The sequence below is a fragment of the Enhydra lutris genome, unplaced genomic scaffold, assembly GCF_002288905.1.
Source record: "Enhydra lutris kenyoni isolate GAN:26980312 unplaced genomic scaffold, ASM228890v2 scaffoldscaffold80, whole genome shotgun sequence".
Classification (NCBI taxonomy): Eukaryota; Metazoa; Chordata; class Mammalia; order Carnivora; family Mustelidae; genus Enhydra; species Enhydra lutris.
This window is the reverse complement of record NW_019154164.1, coordinates 1,167,928-1,194,523: the sequence shown is the minus strand read 5'-3', so window position 1 is coordinate 1,194,523 and position 26,596 is coordinate 1,167,928. Positions and strand designations below refer to the sequence as shown.

Genomic DNA, 26,596 nt, shown 5'->3' with positions numbered 1-26,596 from the left:
TAAGCTTGATCTGTGCATGTTCTAAAACTTATCCTTCACTCCCATTTATCATATCTTGATGAAATATATCACTTCTGACATAAACTGTATAATCACGATTTACCTCAAAGTCTTCTTTGGCATACTTGTTAGCCTCAAATTCTTGTACTGTCACATAAAGTGATTAGTAGGGAAACAAATCAACAAAAAAAGCAGCTCAAAACATTATTTCTAGCTGTGCCTCAATTTGTTCTCTATGCCAGTTCTTAGTGAAAATTTTCTTTCTGCAAGAGTCTCAGGCAAAGATGTTACTGAAGAATATTAAAGTCCATGCACACATATTATGCTGGTTAATAAAAAACAAATTCTCCTCTTGTTAAAGCTAACATTCAATTTGTGTTTGCAAAATTCTCATAGTAACCTTCAATTTAATCTACATCCTTTCATCATACCCTAATATTTTTAATTTGATCATTTCCATAGTCTTCTAAAATTATAAAGTATGCTGGTATCCCCAACATAATACTGTTGTTTTCATGATAATAAGATTCCTGATGCTTATTTTCCATGGTAGTCCGTAGCTAGCAAGTGCACCAGGATCAACAAAACTGTCTTCTGGTCTTGGAGAGAAGCTGTTTCTTTCTTGCAGCAAAGCTCAATCTATGGCAAGTCTGCAGTAACCTCCTCTGTCTGTTTTTCAAAAACTGCGATATCCTTTGTATCCTCTAAAACTAGATTGAGACCACATTTATGGACTCTGCAAGATTTAGAATTGGAAAGAGCTTGAAATATCATCCATTAGCTGCCTGTTTTCCCACCCTTTTCTCACACAGGACTCTCCTTTGTAATATCCTCACTAATTGATTTACCTCTATAGATAGGGTTGAACATCCCAAAGTTAAGGAGCTCACTACCTTCAGAAACAGTTCCTTCCACCCTTGGCCAGTTCTGAATGTTGTAAAGTTCTGCTTAAAACCAGAATCGTTAGGGTCTTCCACTAATTCTCAGGTGTATTCTCTTGTGTCATAGTTTCCCTGTTTGCAAATATCCATAGAATGCCTAGTTTGTGTGAGACATTGTGCCAGGCACCCGAAAGAACAAACACAAAGAAGATATGAATGCTAACCTTGAGAAACAAAGGAAATCCCCTTTCCATAAGAAAAATCTATCAAATATTTGAAGTCAGCTAGCATGTATTCCGAGTCTTGTCATCCAAAGGATACAAACCCAAAATTTGTCACATAACATGATTCAAGCCCCCTCCTGACATAAGCATTCTTGTGGAGGAACTCCAATCTACTGATTTCATTCTTTAAATACTGTGCCTGGAAGTACCAAATAGAGCCCAATCTTGTCCTCTTTCAATGAAAGTTGCAAAAGCCCTAGATAAAATTGGGTTTTTCTGACAATCATATCACAGTGAGGACTTGTTGAGCCAGATGCCAACTAAAATCCACCATGACCAAAATTTGTGCACAGAAATTTGGTACCCCCCATTCAGCATCTTACATTTTTTTCCTATTAAGTTTTATCCTGGTCCGTTCAAATTGTCATGATCTCTTTGCATGAAGGGCCAATTTAGTAAACACTTTCTATATTTATATTCAGATCCTTGAAAAATTCAGGATTTACCAGCCCTGCCCTTCTTGACTTTTCATCCTAACCCCTTTTGTGTCAACGGTTAATAGTTATTGTTATTTATATTATTTTTGCCCAGTAGTAGGATAAACAGGAACAAAGTCGATGAAGAAAAGAATATGAGTAAACCCTTTTCCCTGAGATACTTCTAATTTGGTTGAGGAGATGGTTCTTACAAAAAGAAAAGAAGAAAACAGCTAGCAAGGCACAATGGCATACTTCATTTGAAATAGCGCAATAATATTGATTTACAGACCAGAAAAGCCACATGCATGAACTTCAGAGACAAATCTCAAACAAGCAAATATTCTCATGCATAACAGAAGTCCTAATTACTGCAGGAATGCACAGTAGAGATCAGAGTGGTCTGAAAGAGTCAGAATAAGACGTAGAGGCAGCAAACTGATACTTCAGGGCCAGGAATGAAAGAAAAACCACTGCTGCCTTTCAATCTCAGTTTAATTTAAACAAAAGGTCCTAATTGCCATCCTTCTCATTCTGTGCTGGAAGAATGAAATGCATGTCCATAATATAAAATGCATTCATCATAGCATAAATGTGCTCCATGACAACCCATGTTTCTCTGAAGAACTGACATCTAAGTAGCTTGTTGCTCTTCCTCCTCCTTGGTGAGGCTACTAGAATCCATACCTCTCCCTATTCAAACTGACGTGTGTATATTGTGGGTTTTTTAAAAATATATACTTGATCGCTAGAAGTCACAACTACAAAGATGTCAGATACAATTAAGTTAATTCAGTAACATCTGTTTAAAAAATAATAATAAGCACATATTCTCATTCTTGATCTACCTTTTAATTCTGAGAAGTAGCAAAATATGTAGACGGGAACTTCCCAATCTTCCCCAAAGATTTTCAGTTTTTTCTCCAACCAGGGATGAGAGTATCACAGAACCAGAGTTGCTTGTTGTTTTTCGCTAAAACAGGGATCTTTCCAAAAACAAGCTGCACTCAGAGAAAGACTGGCGTGATCAGAGACTGCCCCCTGCCTTCCTACACAGCACATAGAGTTCAACTGCTTTGGTTTTCATTAAAAATAATCCTAAAAACTTTGAAAAGATTTCCTGTATAATGAGCCATCAGTATCTAAGATTTTTTTTCATATTCAATGACCCCACTTGAGGAACTGTAAAGGGGAAATTTGCTGTGTAAAATAATATGAAAGTTTATCTCTTCGTTTATCATGCCTCAGTGATGGACATTATGGATATGATCCTGGTTTTTTCCGGTTAAGCAAAAATATGAAATGCTGAAAATATTACCTGATACAATTGTAAAATCACCAAAAAAACCCTCTATCAGAATTTCCTTTAGACTATACACACACACACACACACACACACACACACACACACATATATATACACATACATACATATATGGAAGGAATATCAAAATGTCTTGCATTTACGTCCTATAGTAAAAATCTCCAGGTAGAATTTTTTGTGTAGTTTCTTTTGCTCTGCAAAAAAATCTGCCTTGGAATATTTTTCAAGAACCAGGACGCTTATCAATAAATCAAGGATAGTCTAGAAACCTATAATCCTTTATGTTTGTTATAATAAGGTTTTCTGGTCAAGAGGAGAAATAGTAATGAATAAAGAAGTAGGTTTTTCCAGTGGGATACCATTGTTCATAAGAACGTTCCCAAAGTCTTAAAACACGAGGAACTTTTATCTACTTGGTAGCAATCTTCTTTAAATCCTTCCTGAATTTTAAAACTGGAGTTTTGGAAAGGTACATGTTTGAGATGAGGGGACTCCCCCTGGTGTGAGTTGCAAAAGCGTGTCTATATCCTAAGAAAACGGGCACGTTTTGGGGAACTGTTCCGGGGACCGCTGGGGATTTGCATCAAAGCCGAGGATTTCACAGTAAATGGCTCCTCTTTCCAGGGAAAACTTCCATAGACCTAAGGAAGAGAAGGGAAAGCCGGAAAAATCCTCAGCTGATTCCCCGGGACAGTTCAGGCAGGAGTTCGAGAAAACCTCTCTGGCGACCGCAGAGCGCGCCGGCATGTGCTTGCTTTGAGTTGGCTTTCCCGATCTTAAAGTGCGCCCTAAATTACTCCTTGCACTATACTCTCCCGGTTAGTGTTGCCAAAACCACCAAACCCCATCGAATCCGCTAGCGCTGGGCCAGGCCGCCACCTAGAGAACCCAAAGTGTGGTATGCACCGCCTGTGCCAGGAAAGTGGAGCTGGCGCTCCTGGCTGAACCCCGTGCCCCGAGCCCGGCTGCGTCCCCGGCTCTGGCTCAGGCTTACCGGCTCCTGACCATTCGGCGAGCGCCGCTCAAAGGCAAATTTCCCTGCCCGTGTGTACTGGAATTCGGAAGCCCAGGCGCGCTTCAGCCCGCCGCCGGGTTAGCTAACTCCGTGATGCACCGGGAACCTTCCCCATCCCGGAGTGGGCTTCACCCCGGGTCCTTCTCAGTACTTTTGCCTTTCTCGAGGGGCAAGAGATAACAGCCTAAACAGCGAGATACGTAGTAGTAGTAATAGTAGTAGTAATCGTAATAATTATTATGGTTATGATTATCACACTCATCCTCATCATTGCTATTGCCATCAGCGGCTCTAAGCCAGCTTTCTAGGGAGCCCGTGAGGTCCCGGGCTTCGGTAGACGCTATCTCAGGCTCTGGGCTCAGCAGAGTCCATATTGCCTGGAGAATGTATCACAGAGATTTTTATTTACATGTTTAAAAGTAAAACTAATGTCTCAGCTTCCAACAAAATAAATAAGTCCCTCCACAAAAGCCAGAACGAAACATCGTGTGCTCACGGGGATAGAGAAAAAGGACACTTGGGGAATTTTAAAAGATGAGTGCTTAATTATTTAAAAAGAAGACATACATTTTTCTCTTCAATATTTACAAATTACTTTTCGCTAACATAGCATTTTTCAAGATGTGAACGTTGTGCAGTCCGTGGACTTGGCAGCGCTGTCGCCGCCGCCGCCGGCGCGGCATCATACAGTAGCATTCAACAGATGCTACTGTTTAATGAAGAAAACTGCGATGGGTTTTTCCTTTGCGAAACAGAACTTGGGTGTGGACAGTATGTTCACTGCCAAATTAAAATCAGAACGCTGCAAAAGTGTCTGAATTCAGTTGGGATGGAGGGAATCCTAGGATTCCCAAAAGCCCCTATTGAAATAAACAAATACGTTCCTTTTCCAATTGGGAAACCAAGGCACAGAAAGAAGTGACTCGGAATAAGGATAGAACCCAACTCCTAGCATTGCTCCCACCTCCTTCCCCAACCCTAACTTTTGGGGCTAATGAGGTGAAAGGTCCCCAGAGCGGCCAGATGCTTCCTTCCCTCTGTACTCCCTGGAGTTCGATCCTCTTAGCTGCTGTATGGCTTCCCCTGTCGCCTGTTCCACATAATCGGCGCTCTGCGATCTGGTCTTAAGTAGCCAAACCGGGGTCTCGATCTCTTTCTTAGGTGCAGCTACCTGTGACCGGCAGGAATCCAGTCCCCACTTCTCCCGCGGCCCTCGGTATATCGCCACGGAGCCTCAGCCAAGACCGGAGACAACCCCCCCTCCCCATTTCTTCTTAGAAGGAATCTCCTTTGCCCCCCTCTCAGTGGGATCTTCTCCATCTCTAAGTTTGGTCTTGGTACCTCCTAGGTGTCTTGGCCATGGTGGCTCCGACCACCCCCCCTTCTCCCGGGGCAGCCCGGACACCGCAGGCACCTGCCCGGTGGCGCCTGGGAGCCAGTGGAGAAGAGCTCTGCTTGCGGGGCTGCAGCTAGGCATCCCGTTAGTTGCCAAAAGGGAGCTTTTGCTATTCCCTCCTTACCCTGCTGTCTTGACCATGCCAAGGCAGCCCTCCCAGCGGCTGGGCAACCAACTGGCTGTGGGCCTCAGGCTCTGGACCAGAGAAATAGGTGCAGCCCCACTTCAGAAACCCAAAGGAGCTGCCCTCCTTTAGGCAGTGTCTTTCTAAGTGTGTTTCTTGGGGGTGTCTTTCTAAGCACCTAGCGAGGGCTGTGGGGTCAAAAAGGAAACTAAGCTGTGCCCTCTTGGGGCATGAAGGCCAAGAGTCTTCCTTTCTCCCTTCACTGCATTTGAGGTTAGGGACAAAGGGGAAAGAGGGACCGAGAACCTCGGCCTTTGCTCACTAAATGTGCTTGACCTTGTGAATGCCTCAGTTGCTCCAATTGGGGAAAGGGGTTAGGAGTTGGAGCCCGGAACCTCCGAGGGAGTTTCAAAGCTTGGTAGAACTTCTGAGACTTAGGAAATGTTAAGGGTGTGTGTGTGTGTGTGTTTGGGAAGAGTGTTTTTTTCAATTTTTAAGGGTGCATTCTTGAGACAGACCCCCCCCCCCGTGACCCCGGTACCCCCACCAGTCTCCAGGCCTCATAAATCAAGTTAATCACCACCGCCACCACCACCACCATGGGGTCTCGCGCCCCCTGCCAGCAGGTTCCAGATGCACTAAGAAACGGCCCAAACAGGCCGGGGTCAGTGTAACGTTGAGCGCTGATTGGTCGCTCTTGGCTCCACCCCTCCTCCGGTTTTGGCCCAAGAGAGCGGTGCGGCGTCGCCAGCGCGGGGTAGGCGCTCTGGTGCTCGCCGAGGAAGCTCACAGCCTACGGCGCACCGATCTTTCTGATCCTGCCTTTGGAGCAGCTAGATTGCCAACCTTGGCTGCTCCATCGGCCTGCCGCCCCTTACCTGCGATTGCATATGAACTTTTCTTCCTTCTTGCACACCGTTGTCGTCGGAGTCGTCGAGATCGTCGTGGCGCTCGCGTGATGGCCTTCGTCCGTTTAGAGTAGTGTAGTTAGTTAGGGGCCATCGAAGAAGAAAGAAGACGCGAATAGTGCAGAGATGCTGGAGGTGGTCAGTTACTAAGCTAGAGTAAGATAGTGGAGCAAAACCAGCCAAACCTGTCCGGGGGCGCACGGTCGCCCAGAGGAGGTCGACTCGCCGGTGCTTACTATCGCGCCGAGCTCCCTCCGTCCCTCCCTCTGCCGAGGCGCGAGATTGCGGCGCGCAGCGCAGCGCAGCGCACTGACTGCCGCGGGCTCCGCTGGGCGATTGCAGCCGGGTCCGTTTCTCGTCTAGCTGCCGCCGCGGCGACCGTTGCCTTGTCTTCCTCCCGGACGCTTGTGGTAAGTTGGAGCCCGGAGCTGCATCGATAGCCGAGACCCTAACGGTTTAGGCGGGGGATGGGGTGGGGAGCGGGGACAGGTCCCGGATGGTTGCAGCTTGCAGAACTGCGCTGGTCCGAGCGGGAGGTGGGGAGCGGGGGGTAGGGAAGGACTCTGAACGCGAGCTCACGGACACCGGGGTCTCTGGGAGGAGAGAGGTTATTAGTTCCACGGGAGGGGCACTGAAACCTCAAAGGAGGTTGGGAAGCGGGGACTGGAGATGAAGGCGCTGGGCGGATGGCGGGGAGTGGGGGGGTGGTCTCGAGAATCCAGCGCCCTGATTGCTGAGAGAGAAACAGGAGGCGAGCGTGGGGGTCTCAAGAAATGAAGGGCGGGGGGAGAGTGAACGTGGGTGTCTCTGGGCAGAGGTTCTGGCTGCGGAAGGTGCAACTGAATTGGGGATACGGGCTACGTTTTTAAGAAATCCGATTTCAGGAAGGTTGGAGGGGGACACAAGGCTTGGGATCGTGGGAGCAAAATGAGCCGAAGGATCCTCTATGATGTTCTCATTAAAAACCGACCCCAGTTTTCGGAGGGTCTGAGTGAACACGGGTAACTCTGGGGAGATGAACACTGCGGATCTGTGTCTGGGTCTAACAGCTGTGGGCTGAATTTGAACAGCGCTGCTGATGGTCACGTAAGTTTAAGAGGAGAGTATAAGGGCATTCAGCAAGCCTTTTTATTAGTTTACCTAAGTCACTATATTTTGAAGAGGATTGCGGAAGTCTCCAGTGCTGCCTCTTATTCCGGTTCATTAACTCAGTTTAACCTGACCAGCAGTCTTACAGTGTACTTCGGAATTGCTAAGTGTGAAAACAGGTTGCTGTTCCTGAAGCCACATAAAGTTCGTCATTGCAAACCGTGTCCCTGTGTCTGTTTCTTTTCTTTTCTTTTTTTTTTTGCCGTGCCCTTTGCCTTTTGCTTCCGGTTGGGTAGTATGCGACCTGAGGCGACCAACATTTTGTATTGTGTTCAAGACCTCTTTATTTTAAGCAACGGCATTCCTCCACTCAGATTCAGCGGGCAACATTTGGCACTTAGAGAATATCTAATTTGGTCGAGAATCATTGCCAGTACCGCTCAGCTTCTTCATTAATATTTACCATCACAAGTCCCATCCAAGGAAACCTCTGGCTGCTGAGCCACTAAGTGCATATGCCCCTCACCACATACCTTTTAGGCAGACTAACGGAGGGAACCTTGCTCTAGGGGGAATAGCACTTAGCTAAAATGATTGGGGTTGGGGAAACGCTGTGCAGTGAGTAACCACTGAGCTCCCCAGTTTGCAGACATTTGTGACCTCACACGCAGTGGTGCGAAAGGACATCTGGGTTCTAGAGTTTCAATGTTAGAGAAGTTTATCCACAGATCAGCCAATCTGACAATCAAAACATGAACACAAGGTGTAGAAACAAGGTGTTACTGTAGTTAACCATGTATGTGTAGACACAAGGAAAAGGGCCAACAGACATGCCCCACAGGGGGGAAAAAGAAGATATCTACCATAATCATTGTAGGTTTTGGGGGGGGTTGGGGCAGTATTTAAGTCACCTTGAACATCATCCTTTAGGAAGAGTATAATGATTTTGCACCCTGATACCTTGATCTTTGAGAGGTATCTCCACCCTTCCCCCCACACACCTCACCCCTGCCAGGGGTGGGGGTAATTAGTTTTTTTTCTGTATTTTGGGAAAGTGGGTTGTAGAATATATAATTAATTTTTTTTATTCCTTAAATATGTTCTAACCCTCTGGGGGAGGAAGTAAAATAGTTATTTATTTCATCCATGCAATTTCTTCCCTACTAGCTATTATCATCTACAGCAACAAGCCCAAGGTAAGTCTTGAAATTCCGAAGTTGGATAAGGCTTGTGATTGCAATTTCAAGGTAGGATCTGGGGTGCTTCAGTCAACAATGGCAGTGTTTTTCTATCTGCATAATCTAGAGAAGATTATTAACCCTTCCTATGCTTTCCTGAGGGATCTATAGAGCTGTCATGGATGAGGATAATGATATTTTCAGATAATCACATGACAGACAGGCTTTGGTGCAGTATGAATTCATGGGAAGAGGTGAGAGCTGACATTTTTGCGAACCTGCTGGATGCCAGGCACGGAGCCAGGAGCATTACATATATTACATTTCACATGGTTTTCATAACAAGACCTACGATGAGTTAGATATTCTCTTTTTATTGGTAACATTGGATTTTTTTCCCTTCCATCTCTCAAGGTATTCTTACAGATTAACTTATGGCAATGGAATAAAAAATATTTTCTTTGTGCTTTCAAGGCTACCTGGGGAAAAGATGTTTATTTCTTTAACAATACAAGTAAAATCTTAAAAACCTAGCATCTCTGATACAATGTTGGACTGATCCACCAAAGGTTTAAGCAAACATGGGCATCTCACCCCCCAGCAGTTTACAGGCAGTGAATTTTTCCTCTGAAAAAAAAAATTCTAAAATCATGAGAGATGTGCAGGATTACCACTACCATTTGTAATTTAATTATTTAGGAATATTTCTGCATTTAGCTGGTGAATACCTAAATCTGAATAACGATCTGAAGCCAGCAAGAATTCTGTTATTTTACTATCCCATTTATTTCCTTCAAGTCAAAGTTATTTCTCTCTACTCAAGGGAAACACAAAAATTAAAACAAAATTTGAGAGAGAGATTGTCCAAAACTAACATCAAGTATCTTCAGCTACTCTTAATCATTGCTCAAGTTCTGAGATGGAAGAAGGTGGTCACTTTCTGAGCCTCCAGGCAAATAAGTCCCAGGTTAACATGTCTCCAGAAGCTTCCGGCTATTCGGCATTATCATCAAAGAACCTCTTACCACTCAATTCTTATAGCAATGGAATATCTCACAAAATAAGAATCTATAGTGCTTGTATTGAGGTTATTTTAGTAGCGCATCTGGTAAAGATTAGCATTGACTAGTGGAAGAAATAGTAAATTAGTATCACTAACAGCCTGGATAGCCATGAGCAAACCAGGTAAGCCTGACTGTAAGCTGGAGTTAATAACATATATTATTGTAATATAAGAACATATGTTATTATGTTATACATTAATGTAATAATATGTTAATCTTATATGCTTATTGTGAAGCACATGGATATTAAGCATTTAAAATTTTTAAGTTATTGGACAAAGCTGTATTTGTTTATTATTATCATTTATTTGTCACTGCTCCAGTATACCTATGTTATTTTATCTACAACTTGTATACTCTGGAGTCTCAGAAACCTCCAATCACCAGCTCAATTAGTGTTCCATCAGTTGATCCATCCATCAGGGGTTTTCTTCAAAATATACTGACAATGTGGCAGCAAAACAGCCTCGTGATCTCCATTTTATTTATTTTTATTTTTTTAAGATTTTATTTATTTATTTGACACAGATCACAAGTAGACAGAAAGGCAGGCAGAGAGAGAGAGGGAAGCAGGCTCCCCGCTGAGCAGAGAGCCTGATGCGGGGCTCGATCCCAGGACCCTGAGATCATGACACAAGCCGAAGGCAGCAGCTTAACCCACTGAGCCACCCAGGCACCCGTGATATCCATTTTAAACGAGGAACATTGAAACTCACCAAGAGGTTAAGCTGCACTATTATTTAGCCAGTCACTAGCAGATTGAATCTAATGGTCACACACAACAACTCCGCAGCAGTCATTTCTGACATTTTATACACAAATGATGGAGTAAAAGCGGGAGTTCAAATAAGATGCACACGAGCAGGAATCTCAATTATGATGTTTTTTTTTTCCCTCCCTGTACCCAGCATCTCAACTTCATCCCGTCTAATCCTTCCTCCTCTCAGCTGTGTTTAAGACTGTGCCATCTGCAGTTTACTAAGATACTTGTTTATTACAATGTTGTATATATAGTTGGCATTTCGTAAAGTCAATTTTCTTCATTAGCGTTAACTTTGTTCACAGAGGAACAGTTACGTGATTGAATTTGAGAAGCATTAATTAATTAATTAACTAATTAATTTGGCCCCCAAATTAGTAGCCTTCATGGTTTGCAGCAGCACTTGAAATTCTACATTGAGGAGTTTCCGGTTTCAGTCACTGTCTCCTTTAAATACAAACATCCACTTAGAGGGGTAACTTACTTTTGTCATTACCTATTAATAACTAAGCATAAATCAATTGACAGCTGTCAACAGCCTTTAGAACCACATACTACATACTTAAATACACATAATGGCTATTGAAATTTAAATTAATTGAAATTAAGTAAAATTATAAATTCAGTCCCTCAGTCTCACAGACCACATTTTAGCTACTCAGCAAGCACAAGTGGCTAGTGACTACCTATTGGACAGTGCAGATACAGACTATCTCCATCATTGCAGAAAGTTCTTTTGGAAAGGAAGGATCCTAGGCTTTTTCACTGAATACTTCCTCCACCTCCTTGCTATAACCAAAATCTGGAATTTTCCTGCTTGGATTACTCCCATAGAAGCTTGCCTGCTTCCTAACAGATCCCTCACGTGGAGATGGATTAATTCTTATCCTCTGCTTCTCCCCACTTCATGAGTCTTATTACTCTTCCAAATGGAAGGACTTAACTCTATAGGTGAATCTCTCCCAGTTCTACTTTTTTCTTAACTTCCAGCATACTAGAACCAGTCTCTTCTACTTTTATTTAAATGATGTTTTATTGATGCTTACAGCATTTCAGCATTTCTTTCTTGTCTTTGCTGTCTACAGCCTTACTGAAATTTTTGGCACCTGGTTCTTCTTATTGTCCATTTTTAACCTTCCATTTTCTAGAGACTTCATTATTTATGATGATTGCCGAATAATAGTCAAGCCTCATAATTCCTTGACCTCTTTTTTTCCATTGTCCTCAGCCCCGTGGACACCCCATAATACATCACTTTCTAAACTTTTAAGTTCAGAAATACTACGCTCAGATTATGACTTTCAGTATCCACTCACGCCGCACCAAGCTTCTTTTGTATCTGCTTTTCAACCTCATAAGATGTCCCAGGCACCCTCTTGGTTTCACTTCATTTCCTTCTTAGTCTGACCCTTATGCCAATCACGATGTTTCTCCACACTCCACTCCTCGTTGCCCTTTCCCAGGCCCCACCTTTTACCTCCTCCACTCCTTTGGGCTAATCTGCTCTATTTTCAACTCTGATATCTGAGCATTACTGGAGAAAGCTAACAAAACTACACATTTATAGTCTCCAGCCTCAGCTGGGCCCTCAAGACCACTCAGTAATCCTTTTATATGCCAAGTCTATGTGTTGACTCCCTTTCCTATACTCCTAGACAGGCTCCACACTTCTGTAACTCTTGCCAACTTCGGTATTTCCTCCCATATCCCCTAATTTCATCAATTTTACTTTTCATGCTGCACAGAGAAAATGAAGCAAAGGAGATGGATAAGGAAGATGTCATCTTTAGTAGCTTCTCTCTCTTCTGCCTCTAGACATTTATCACTTCTGTGCTTACTTCTCTTGCTTTACCTTTGAAAAATAAGAACCCCTGTTCTCCAAAGTTAACTTCTCCCTCTATATACTGAATCCTGTTTTCTTCTATATCCTAAAGATTTCATCCATGATATCGTCTTCCCTCTCTTTTTAAAGATTTTATTTATTTCTTTATTTGAGTTAGAGAGTGAGAGAGCACAAGCAGGGGAGCAGCAGAGGGAGAGGGAGAAACAGGCTTTCTGCTGAGCATGGAGCCCAACTCAGGACTCCATTCCAGGAACCAGAGGGTCATGACCTGAGCTGAAAGCAGATGCTTTACTGACTGAGTCTCCCAGGCACCCGATAGGGTCTTTTCTTTTTTGCATTATCTTACATGGTTCTTTTTGTCTCCTTGCCTTCCACATACCAGCTTCTTTAACCTTCTTTATATAAAAATGGATCCTTTGTAACAGACTACTATTATTAATACATTTCAAGTTAGTTATTAAAATAACTACACTTGCCTTCTGACCCATTTTCCATTAAGTAGTCTCATGAGCCTATTCCCCATTCCATCCCCAATGATACTCCTCTATCAGAGTTTCTTTTGGCACATGGAACAATGTTGAGAGTATATAGATGGTCAGCAAAGACCACTTCACCTGCCCACATTCTTAAACATGTTTCTCATTATTCAGTGCAGGACTATAAAAACAAAGTATCCTCTGGTGGACACTAAAGGGAGTAGATTTCTGATAAAAAGGAGTGAGCTATAGAGGTATCAGGGAATGGAGAGTTAGTTCAAGACACCTTGGTGCAGCATGAACTACTGTACAAAGCGGCTGGCTGAGCCTGGAAAGAATAAAAGTGAGTAGTGAATGTAGCCTTCCAAAGAAAATTCAAGCAGTTTGATTGGGAGTAAGGAGGGGAGGGTGAGCATTCAGAGTTGAATCAATATTATAATGCAGGATGTGGGAGAGTAGGTTCAATATAAAAATGTTTAAAATAAAAATTAAACACTACCCAAACCAAAGGTGATGTCAATATCTAGAGAAGAATAGGAATGGCCACTCTGACTAGGGTTCTCTTTATCTTTTCAGTTTTCTAAAAAAATGACTGTTGTCTTTAAAGTCATTAGTGAATGCCTATGAATAAATGTCACAGTGTTCAAAATTTTTATAAGTGTATTTTAAACTCAAGTATCTCTCATTTTATCTCACTAATCAAAGTCGTAATACTTTCAGGTACAGCTTCCTATAATCGAGGTAGGAAGACTTGCCCAAGTTAGCACGTAATTATTCTTCACAAAAGAGGTATAAAAGATGACAGGAATAGTGGTTGTTTATTGAAAATTACGATGTACTACAGATTTCTAAGAGATTTTCATGTTCTCACATGTATAAGCATCACAATTACCCTAGGAGAAAGTACAACTAATATCCACAATTTGCAGATGGGGAAACTAAGGCACCACAAAGAGGTTAAATAGTCCACTTTAACTGACTAGCCAATACCAAGCTTGAGATGTGGCAGTTCTAATTCCAGAGATGATGCTGTTAAGCAGTAAACTCTACTGTCTCTGCTTAGGAATTGGCTAATTTATCTTTCATACTGTAGCCATTAGTCTTTGGATAGAACAGATTTGCCTGTTAAAATGAGGATATTATTACTGACAGTGTCCATTAATCATTAATATGCTGTTTGACAAAGTAGTAAGATAGGCATGTGACATTTCATCTGTAAATTCAGTTATCAAGAAAAAAGTAAAGCTAACGAGTAAGTCCTTTTAATGCTGAGGGACTGAGGGACAGGGGACTTACAGAAACCATTTAAAGATTGAAATAAAATCAGGGAAATAATGCTGGTATGTACAGAGAGTGACTGGAAAAAGGTGTCATGACAGTAAGTTGGACGCAAAAGTGTGTGTGGTTTGTCCTATATGTGACACCACAACAAAGGCCATTCAAATTTAGTCCTTTATATACAGTTGCCTACATAGAAATTGAACAGAAAAATTGAAATCCTAGAGTTCTGAGACTGGAAGGAACAGAAGGGTCATTAAGAATTATTTCTCAGGGCACCTGGGTGGCTCAGTCCTGTGGTTGGTACTCCCCCTCTCAAACCTATCTAAATTCTGCCTGGTCTTCAAGGTCTGGTTTAAGCCCCACCTCTTGCATAAAGCTTTTGCTGACCAGCCCACATATACAGCAAACTCCTCAATCTAAATCTATATTTATATCTATATCTATATATCCATCCATCCATCCTCCTAGGAATGTATGTTCCAGTAGTTAAAGGTGAAAGAAACTGAAGGAAGAAATAGAGTAGAATTTCTAGCACATCTGGCCAATAAAACTTAAGAACCCAAAGCATCTAACAGAATAACAGTTTTCTCTAAAATGATGTCATGTCATCTCTCTCAACACATTTTAGAACAATTAAGAAATTATAAATCTTCTTAACCTAGTTTACAACTAAAGCTTAGCCCTATCTTATGCAGTTTTAATTTTTCAGTTCATTCACAGTGAAATACATAACTATAAATATATATAAATATTTTATAAAATAGATGATAGATATAAAGGAGAGAAAGAGAGACCCTATTCTTTTGGCCACATACATATCTGGTAAAGGTAATGATCAATGATTAGGATCAATTCCATATTCTGGCTGTAGCATTCCCTTGTTTTTTAGTTTTTAATTAGTAACCTCAAAGGTCTACACTCATTTTGTGGTATGAGTTGATGGTTCAGAGTGGAGCAGAACTTTTTCTTTTTAAAATAACAATTCTCAGGGCACCTGGGTGGTTCAGTGAGTTAAGCTTCTGCCTTTGGCTCAGGCCATGGTCTCAGGGTCCTGGGATGGAGCCCCACATTGGGCTTTCTGCTCTGCTTCCCCCTCTGCCTCTGCCTGCTTCTCTGCCTACTTGTGATCTCTTTCTCTGTCAAATAAATAAGTAAAATCTTTAAAAAAATAAAATAACAATTCCCAAATGCCTTTGCAACAAATAAATTTGTAAATAAGAGCTTTATTACCTCGTTTTTATAATAGGAAATCAGAGGTTACTATTAATGAATTGCTATGAGTGGTAAAATCATGACTCTTAGGTTTTTTTAAATTTTAGATTAGAAAAACAGTTAAAAATATTTTAATGTTTAGTGGCTTGTGGTTAGATTGTTTTAGATTCTCTTTTTTGTTTTGTTAGTCACTGATTCCCAAGGGGCTAATATTCTCATATCTCACATTATTAAATGTAATGTCAGTCTAAAATAGATACAGAGAGAATTTGGTGATTTTATTCTTGGTGGAAGTAAAACAAGAAGGATCTGGTATCTCTCCAACAAAATTTTTTTAAACCAAGTTTTAAGAAAGCATAAATGAACTGGTTTCTTCATAGACTTATTTCTCTCGTCTTCTCATTGTGTTTCTATTCCTACTTAGAAAATCATTATAAACAAATGAATAGAATTGATGAAGATGGTAGAACTGTAAGCCCAAAAACTTCTTGTGGATATAATGACTCTTTTTTCCCTTTGTAAGATATCATCTATTAGGATGGTTACTTCTTTTTTCTTTAAATGATTTTTATTGTCATAAAATGCACATAAAAGTCAACTTCTTTTTTTTTGTTTTGTTTTTAAGATTTTATTTATTTGTCAGAGATCACAAATAGGCAGAGAGAGAGGAGGAAGTAGGCTCCCCACTGAGCAGAGAGCCAATGTGGGGCTCGATCCCAGGACCCCGAGATCATGACCTGAGCCGAAGGCAGAGGCTTAACCCCCTGAGCTACCCGGGCACCCCAAAAGTCAACTTCTTAACCATTCTGCAGCTGTGCAACCATCACCACCAACCATTTTTTTTAAACATTTTTTTAAGATTTTTTATTTATTTATTTGACAGAGAGAGAGATCACAAGCAGGCAGAGAGGCAGGCAGAGAGAGAGGAGGAAGCAGGCTCCCTACTGAGCAGAGAGCCTGATGCGGGGGCTCGATCCCAGGACCCTGGGATCATGACCTGAGCCGAAGGCAGAGGCTTTAACCCACTGAGCCACCCAGGCGCCCTGCCACCAACCATTTTTGTTACTCTTTGCATCTTGTAAAACTGAAGCTTCTATACCCTCCAAACAATTTCCCCTCCAGCCCAAACCCTGGGTAACCACTGTTACACTTTCTGTCTGATACAATGACTCTTCCTTTCCAAAATCTTAAGGTAACACGTGCTGATTCTTTAGTTTGAATGTTCATTATCTTCCTCTCATTGGATAATGGTCTACCTCAACTTTTCCTTCTACTACCAAACCTCAGCCATTATCTAAATGTTTTGTAAGCCAATTGACAAAACTCATGATCCGTGTTTATCTGTCAAATTAGCCAACTACATAATGAAGGTGAATAAAAAGCTTGTAACAATTATGGAATTTCAGCAAGTATCTGTTGAGGGTCTACTGTATATTTAACATCTCATTGGACTTTAGAGATTCTCTCTCTCCCTCTCCCTCTGCCCCTTCCTACCTGCTCGTGTTCTATCTTTCTCTCTCTCTCTAAAATAATAATAATGATAATAATAATAATACAGTTCTGCAATTTATGGTATAGACAACATCAAATGTGTTCATATCTATAATTGATATTCTGAGTCTCTTGATTTAGATGAAGCAACAAGATCAAATAAAAGTACATTTCTTTCTTTTTTAAAAGTATTTTTATTTGTTTATTTTTATGAGAGAGAAAGAGAGAGAGCACAGGCAGGGGGAGGGACAGAAAGAGAAGCAGGATCCCCGCTGAGGAGGGAGCCAAATGCAGGAGTCTATCCCAGGACCCTGGGATCATGACCTAAATGGCAGGCAGATGCTTAACCTACTGAGCCACCCAGGAGCCCAAGTACATTTATTTCTGTTGCACAACACACTTACATTGTTAGAAGTTTAAAAAGTACTCTATCCCTCCTCCCACATTACTTTTTCATGAAATTTGAAATAATGCTTGTTCTTTCTGCCTTGGAGTCATTGTTGGATCACCTTTCTCCATGTATTCTCAGTTAAATCCATCAATATAGCTTCTAAATTATTTTTACCAAATACTACTCAAAAGTTTCACTCTTTTCATTCCCATGATGATTATAGAATCTCTGGGTTAGTGCCTTACGGATCACTTCAGAGCCTTGCACATGTTTGAACCTTGCACATCGCCCATGCGCAGCACAGTGCCACAAAATCACGCTGCCCAACTTCTGGGCAAATCATCTGTATGGTTAATAGCAACCAGATGCCAAATGTCAAGGTGAAATAAAAAGACCGCAAGGTGGGTCATGAGGTAATGAACTCCAGGTAATGGGCCACATTAGGAAATAATTGTAAACAGTCACATTCTTAATTCAGAGAAAGATGTACTGTTTAATTAAGTTGGGGTTATGGAAGGGACTAAGGTCATTATGAAGATTATAAAGCCAAGATATAATACATAAAACTAAATGTGTTATGATTTTGTATAAAGGGGCTACTGGTCATAAAACAAATTTTCTGTAGTTTGGGGCACCCAGGTGCCTCAGTCAGTTAAGTGAATGACTTGATTGTGGTTCAGGTCATGATCTCAGGGTCATGGGATGGAGCCCTATGTCAGGCCCTGCACTCAGGAGGGAGTCTGCTTGAGATTCTCTCCCTCTGCCCCTCTCTCCACTCGTGCATGCTCTCTATCTCTCTAAATAAATAAAATCTTTAAAAAATTATCCAGGCTGACACCCACATACATAAGAATAGTAAAATTTGAATTTCTAATCTGAACAAAAATGGACATCATTAATTGTGCTACTTACATGGCACACTGTATTGCGTCCGGTTTTGTTTGTCTGTTTTCTGTTTTTTAGGTTTAAGTTCTGTCACCCAGGTGCCAGGCTTGGTGTTCAAGGTTTTATACACATCATCTCGCTTTTTAATTTGAGCATTATCTTTCTTATTAGATTATGAAATCACAGAGGACAAAATTATTTATTATTCATGTTTATACCTTTACCCCAACTACCCTCTGCATACATCATTAGACCATTACACATTGTGGGTTCTTTCAATATATATATGCTGAATAATTAATATGTAAGAGCACATGAGCACTGTGGGGAAAGGTTTTTAGAGTACAAATTTAGAGTTAAATGACTTGCATTCTAGTCTTTTATCAGCCTCTATGTTCTTACCTGTTAAAAAAGTAAATCAGACTGAATGGATTACTAAGGTCATTTCCAATGCTACAATCTATGAAAATACCAGCACTTTTGTGTTCTGAAAATCCACTTCAAATAATAATGCTCATGTAGTTTATTTTTGTAGCCTAGAAGGTAATTGTCATAACTCTTCTTCAACTACTTAAGAATCCCTTAGACAATCTAAAGCCAAGTCTCACTTAGGATCTTGATCTTGTCCTTTTCCTTTCACTCCAGAACCTAAATTTGAAATGATTCTGTAAAGACCACTAAATGAGTGAAAATGTCCCTTCTTTTTGTCTTTTGTTGATTAAAGCAAATTTAAGACATCACTGCTCTCAATCACAAATTAAACATAACCATTTTTAGGTAGTTTAAATTAAACTGTCTGTAGCTACAGTCCCTCCATAAGATTTCATTAGTATCTTGCTGAAAATCAGTGTTGTCAATGCTTAGTTTATGACTGAGCCTTATGATTACAAATTGTCTTTTCCTTTAATATATTCCTAGATTTAATTGCATATGTAAGCTATTACTTTATAAAGGGTTTCAAAAGAAAAGGACATTTGAGGGCAGATAGTCATCTCGAGGCCTTTAATTACATTTCATATTATCTTTTTTTCCCCTGTATCAGAACCTTTCTTTTGTGGGGAGTATTCAATTTGCTGTATTTGTATTCAGAACTCTTGAGTCTTTGAGGGTGACCACAGATGGTTTGACAGAGAATAGGAAAGGTTATTTATACCTTGTTCATGACTCCTTTCTGTGTTCTTTTCGATTTCTAATTACTTTCTCCTGAAAATGATATCTAGCTCCTTTATTACTATCGTTAATGAATCTGAAGTTATACCATTTATGTTGACATAAAGTACTATTAAAGGAACTATTCAAACTTTGGTCCTCAGCCAGATTTTAACGTGTGCCACTCAAGCCTACTCCAGATCTAGCTGAATACTCATTTAGATTTCTATCATCATCACTTTAAAAATTTTTCTTTGAAGCTGAATTACACCAACATGGTAAAAACATGACGGAGAATATAGCATTTCTTCTTAGAGTCACAGAACTGTCAAGCCAGTATTTAAAGAACTTTTTTTGGTATGATGTGCTTCCTACCATGGAGGAACTTACATTTTATTTGGCAAGATGAAATATATACATGCACCATCAATTGTTCTTTGAATAGCTGAAAATATGATCTTGGGTGTCTGGAGACAGGTCAAGCCTGGAGATAAAGGAGTTTGGACCAATCCATACTATTCTGGCTTACCTAAATTTCAGAACTTTCCAAGGGAGAGAAGGTTGTAGAGAGAAAAGAACAGAGGTTCAAACAGTGATCATTGACTGTGAAAAGCTTCGGGAAATATTTTTCTCAGATTCTTCAAAATGAAACAGTTTTTCTCCCCCAACTTTATATATTATTACATTTAATTGTTGCTAGGGTTCTGTTTAACAGTACATTTGACTGCATACTCCAAGGCCTCCCAGGAGAGGTAACAACACTTAAGTTGTGATCTCCAGTAATTTGGAGTCCAGTTGGAGATCCAATATATGAGCCCTACGTAAAGGATTTGGGAATAAAAAAAAAAAGCCACTGTTAAGTGAAACTTAGAGAAATTTCAGCGAATAGAGTAGACAAAAAAAAAGAAAAAAGAAATTGTATGGGATTAAAATACTGATATAAAAAAATTTTTGCCCCAAAACCCAAAGAAGGAATATGAATGCGGATAAACTCTCTCAAGTGCCTTGTTCACTATCATCTAAACATATCGTGACCAAATCTCTTTTTTACTGACTCACAGAACTTCTCAGATGCATAATGCTTTTGTAAAAAAACAGAAACAAAAACACCTCCGTGAGTCTGGAGTTGTTCATGCTCCACTTTGTTGCTCTTAACTTACTTAAAAAATAAATTAGCAAACATGAGTTCAGCACCTTCTGTTTGTATAGCAATGGATTAAGTTAGTTGAATAATGCAAGTGGAAATAGTAAGCTTCTTACAAGTAGGAGTCATATGAATTGTTTGCTTTTTTCATATGAGTTATTTCTGATTAGCAAGCCCTTAGATATCTGAATTATACCTTGGCTTATATTAAGTAAGTAAATGATGAGCTGTAGATTAAACTCTCAGATAAAATCAATTGTCTGAATATCAAGTGACTATTAATTCTCAATACCAAAAGAGCCATTCATAATTATTAGATAATTTATAGAGCTTGCTATTTTTAGGAATATTAACAAAGTACTTCACAATTCCAAAATAAATGGATGACACTATGAAAACATTAATACATTAACACTAAGCTCTTTAACAAATCAATACAACTAAAGTACACTGATAACATTTGCAACGCACTTACTATTGCTTGTGTTCCAGTGATAAATAAGTTAAGGCTTAGAGAGAGTCCCTGATTTTTCCAGGTCCCACAGCTACTTATTGGCAAAAGCTTACGAAGTGATCCCAAATCTCTTAAATCTGAAATCAGGTTCTTCTCCACCATGGGCTACTGCCTCTTAAAGGCTATGTGGCATAGTAAATGAAAGCCCTCAAAATTTTGACTATATCATACTGTCCTTGAGAATCATGTCATGCTTCATAAATCCAGAGTAAATAGAAACTGAACTTACATTATTGGTTTCAATAATCAGAAAATTAGTACATGTGAATACTTTCAAGATTATGTCTTTCATTCTTATCCTACTAATACAGGTAAGAGACCCTGTGTGTATATGACATGATATACATTATATATACATATATATGTATGTATATATTTTTTTTCACAAGTGTAAAGGAATCGTGTAAAAGACAAGAGTATTTTTTATGGTTCAAATTAGATGACTGACCCGTTGACAGGCTGTGTGCATTTATTTATGTTAGTCTTTATGTTTTTAATTTGCTAGAGCAACTGAAGTCTGAAACAGCTCAAGGCTGGATGATTCTTTTCTATAAATTACATCTCTTGAAATGTACAAATGCAGGCATGAGTCATCAGCTACAGAATTCCAGCTTTAATCCATTATGTCATTTTTATAAGGAAACAAACCAGTGACCTTCATGTGGTTTTAAGGACAATGAATCTGTGAATTACAGAGTATGGGAAAGATGTGATCATAACACAAACAATCAAATGAGTTAAATGGTATGATCTAAAAGGTAAAAAAATATATATATAAAGTATTTTATAGAACGAAGTCTGTTTACTTTTGTGATCCTTCCATTATTCATTTGCATGTGTGCCTTGCGTATTCTGGATTAATTTGAAACCAAGCTGAAACATTCACATATCTCATAAGCAAATTTTAAACCATTAACTTTCATGTGGATTGTGCCGTGGCAGAAACAGTAACCAGAAGGAAAATGCATAGCCCAAGAGAATCTGCAATGTAGGTTTTGTTGAGTGATTTCAATTTTCTATTGATTCAACTTCTTGTAAGAACTTTTAAACTACAGACTTACTGAAATTGTTACTTATATTTACCATTCCATCTAGGAAATGCAGAGCAGACTCTCTGAGGCAGGATGTGGTTCAGTAAAGAAGTCGTGTGTACCCCTTGTAAAAAGGGGAGATGAAGGGAAAGGAATTAACAAATACTGAGACCCCACCCCCTGATCCTAGTCAGCTTTTTTGACAAAGTATATATATTCCCTCATGTAATTTTCACAACATCCATAATAAATAGGAAACGGAGACACAGTGAATTTAAGCCATGTGCCCAGACACGTAACTAATGCAAGGAGGAGCCAAGAATCAAGCCCAAGTCTGTCTCACTCAAGAGGTTGGGTATACTTTTTCCATGGCACCTTGATTAACATCCTTAAGTCTAAAAAATATGCCAAACGTGCATGTCCAAAATATACTCTTTGTGTAACATTTACATAGTCACTGGCAATATTTGCAAAGAATGAAATAAATGGAAAACAAGGAGGTACCAGTCACATATCAACTTCTGCAAATCAAGTATGTGTGTATCTTCAAAGATTTCAGTTTATTTTTAAAGGTGAGGGAATCATTACTTACTAATAAGAATAAAGACGGAAAAAGTGTGCAAAATGATATCTAATAAGAGTAATTGGAAAAGAAACAGGAAAATGCTAGAAATGGATCATAATATAAAAAAAACTAGCACAGATTATTGAATTAGAGGTCTTTGTGATTAAGAGCTTTTGGAGTATGTAAAAATAAAGCTTTTGAAGATGGAATTTAAGATTAAATGAGGAGTATTATTTATTATGTTTAGTCAATATTAGTTAATATTGTTATCTATATGCTGTTTACTAGACAGTAAGTAAGTGTTCTAAGATAAGTTTGGGGAATAGTTTGAAGAGCAGTTTAAATAGGTTTTAGGGGGGCGCCTAGGTGGCTCAGTGGGTTAAAGCCTCTGCCTTCGGCTCAGGTCATGATCTCAGGGTCCTGGGATCGAGCCCCACATCTGGCTTTCTGCTCGACAGGGAGCCTTCTTCCTCCTCTCTCTCTCTGCCTGCCTCTCTTCCTACTTGTGATCTCTGTCTGTCAAATAAATAAATAAAATCTTTAAAATAAATAAATAAATAAATAAATAGGTTTTAGGGTCTGAGCATTCCCATTTATGAGGATAATTTGTGCCTTGCAAGATCGTTCTAAGGACGTAATGTATAATATATACATAGAATCTAGCTCATGATAAACTCTCAATAAACAATAAGAAAAAGACCGGACAGATTAACCTTAAGTTCCCCCAAATCACATTTACTAGGAGAAAAAGGCAGCCATAGTAACACAGGAAATGTTTGAGTACAGATTCCATAAAATTCCATTCCACTCTTGTAATAAATGGTTCTCTTTTCATCTAATTTCATACATAATAGTTATATATTATCATAATTTAACAAGCTCAAATTTAAACCTGGCATCTGCATTTTCAATGCAAAACCTACTAATGTCAAAGTTTAAAGCTCCCCTTTTATGCATGTCTATAACTTTAAAATGTTTTCTTTTGGTATTTTGATAATACGTTCTGCACGGAGTTTTTCCTGTGATTTTTACAGTGATGCTTGTCACTTATAGTTGCATAAATATTGTGACTAACTGGATTTTTTAGTAAAAATAAAACATACCCAAAAAAAAAATCCACCTGCAATCTAAGAATATTTTAAGAACCAACTTCCAAATGCTACTCAGAGCAAAGCCTATAGAGTATTTAGAATCTCACTAGTTTTTAACTGAATTCTAATTTTGTTTCCTTTAAAAATTTTTAATGAAAATCACCAGTTGTATATATGGCAGTATAATTTAAACAAACAAAAAAGCCTGAGAGGAAGTTATGAGCTTGCATAACAACGTACAGATTCCCCCACCAAATAACATGTAATAAGTATCAACTGTGAATGGAGGAGCTAAAATGAAGTTTTGAACACAATTTTTGCCCCATAATAAAGAAAGTATAGAGTTTCTTCTACTTGGTCATTTATTGGATGCTTAGAGACTTGACACTTTCCCCACCAGAGAGCTACTGGAATGTGTGGTTTGGTGTTAGTATCAATGATTTAAAAAGAGTCATCTCAAATAGAAAAGTTTGCATCATTCTGATTATACATAAACACTGAATATTTGCTGATGTGAGACAGAGGCCGGATCAAAATTGACCTTTGAGTCTATCTTATTCAATTGCACTACTGGGTATTTACCCCAAAGATACAGATGTAGTGAAAAGAAGGGCCATATGTACTCCAGTGTTCATAGCAGCAAAGTCCACAATCACTAAACTGTGGAAGGAGCCAAGATGCCCTTCAACAGATGAATGGATAAAGAAGATGTGGTCCATAAACACAATGGAGTATTATTCAGCCATCGGGGCGCCTGGGTGGCTCAGTGGGTTAAGCCTCTGCCTTCGGCTCGGGTCATGATCACAGGGTCCTGGGATGGAGCCCCGCATCAGGCTCTCTGCTCAGGGAGCCTGCTTCCCCCTTGCTCTCTCTGTGCTGCTCTGCCTACTTGTGATCTCTCTCTGTGTGTCAAAGAAATAAATAAAATCTTAAAAAAAAAAGGGGGGGGCTGAATACCTAACTTTTGTATCAGCATGGATGGGACTGGAGGAGATTATGCTAAGTCAAATAAGTCGAACAAAGAAAGTCAATTATCATATGGTTTCACTTATTTGTGGAACACAAGGAATAGCATGGAGAACATTAGGAGAAGGAAGGGGAAAATGAAGGGGGGGCGGAATCAGATAGGGGAGAAGAACCATCAAAGACTATGGACTCTGGGAAACAAACTGAGGGTTTTAAAGGGAAGGGAGGTGGAGGGATGAGTGAGCCTGGTAATGGGTATTAAGGAGGGCATGTATTGCATGGAGCACTAGGTGTTACATGCAAACGATGAATCATGGAACACTACATCAAAAATTAATGATGTACTGTATGGTGACTAACATAACATAATAAAAAATTATTTAAAAAAAGAAAAGAATGAAAGACAATTTTGCTTCATAAAAATCATCTGAATAGATGTAATTTTAAGGAAGTGTGCTCCATATTAGATATTTAGGGGAAAAAAAACAAAAAAACAAAAACAGATGGCAAGCTTGAATCAACCGCTTCTTAACGGCATTCAACTGCAAATAACACACACCTAAAAGTTTTCTGATGTAAAAGCTTCCTTTCTGGAAAGAATCATCAAGTTTGGCAAGTGTTGATTGGATAGAATGGGAAAAATGAAAGAAATGGACTGGCAATGGAACTTTCCAGAGTTTGAAACTAAAGTTTTCTGAAATCAATTGATTTTGAACAGGAGTACTTTGAGGATGCTTTCCTTTTTATTGATTTTGTGGTACTAAAATAAAAATTGAGTAACAAAAATAGAGATGATAGAAACTCAGTTACAAAATTTTATTACATTCAGAAGTATAAAAAAAATTAAGGATTTACCCAAATTAATCAAGACTGTATTACCTGAGTCTAACCACAAAGTTTTTTTTGTTTTATTTGCCGACTCTTCTTAGTATGAAACAACTTCTTTGATATTCCCAGCAAGTGTATCTCTCAAAAGTGTGCAGGTTCCAGAATAAGCAAATCTATAGAGACAGAAAAGATTTCTTGTTGGCTGGAGTTGGGGTGGATCTGGGTGGGGGTAGAAGGTAAGGTAGTCAGGAGTGACATGTAGACAGGGTTTCTTTTGAGGATGATGAAAACATTCTAAATTGTGGCAGTGGTTATACGGCTCTGTGAGTATACTAGAAACCATTGAATTGTATGCTTTAAAATGGGTGACTTGTATAGCATGTGAATTCTATCTCAATAAAAATGATAAAAAAGATTTGGGGTTGAATCCATGACCTCAAATGAAAAATCAGATCTTAAAATAATTTTGAGAGGTTGATTGTACTCTTAAAAATATATTGGGAAATACATTAATTTCACATAATAATCATCAAGAAAGAATTTTAAGTACATGAAACCTGAAGATAAAAACTGGGGCTTTCTACCCAAAGTATGATTTTTTAAATATGCTTCCCATTTAAAGCAATCAATCTCATAATATCTAATAACATACATCAATAGGTCCTAGTACATCCTCCAAAACATGTTTTAATCTTCTTCTTCTGAAACATATATACTTTTTACACAGTTCAAAATAATTGTTTTCATTATTTGCACTGTACTAGATATGAGGATGTAATAGTCAATGCACTATTTTGTGTTTGAAAGCTTTTCCAGTGATTTTGTCTTTCACAATTGCTCCTTTGGTTTGCCATGTTCTTGGACTTGTAACTCACTGTTGCAAGAGTCACAAATAGCCCACTCCATTGCTTTCTTTAACACAACACAGTAAGTTTAAAAGGCAGTATCACATTAGACAAATATTGTAGTATTAGAGAATTCAATGAACTTGAAGAGAAAGTTTAGAAAATTTAAGTGAATAAATCAACAGGATAAGGCAAGGGGATATGTGTGTTTTAAATACTCTGTTAAGACTCAGTGAAAGAGAAAAAATGTTTTGAACAAAGAGCAGAAGAAATACAAAAAGAGAAGAGCATGCCTTATGGTCATTTATATGAACTTCTAGAGCTGGCAAAAATAATCTAAAATGATAGATATAAGAAAATTGTTGCTTTGAGTTGGTGGGGGGTGACTACAAAGGAACAGGAGGACAGAAACGTTCTATATCTTCATTGACATGGGACTGCACAG

The 26,596-nt window shown here is 39.3% G+C and overlaps 1 protein-coding gene across 1 annotated transcript in view; it reads left to right on the top strand.

Annotated features, from left to right (window-relative positions):
* Positions 1 to 6,238: 6,238 nt before the first annotated feature.
* Positions 6,239 to 26,596, top strand: part of LOC111160970 (5-hydroxytryptamine receptor 2C) — a 301,641-nt gene continuing 281,283 nt past the window's right edge. Inside the window, exon 1 of the mRNA XM_022524383.1 lies at positions 6,239 to 6,758. The gene's annotated coding sequence lies outside the window, so the exon portion shown is untranslated. The remainder of the gene's footprint in view (positions 6,759 to 26,596) is intronic.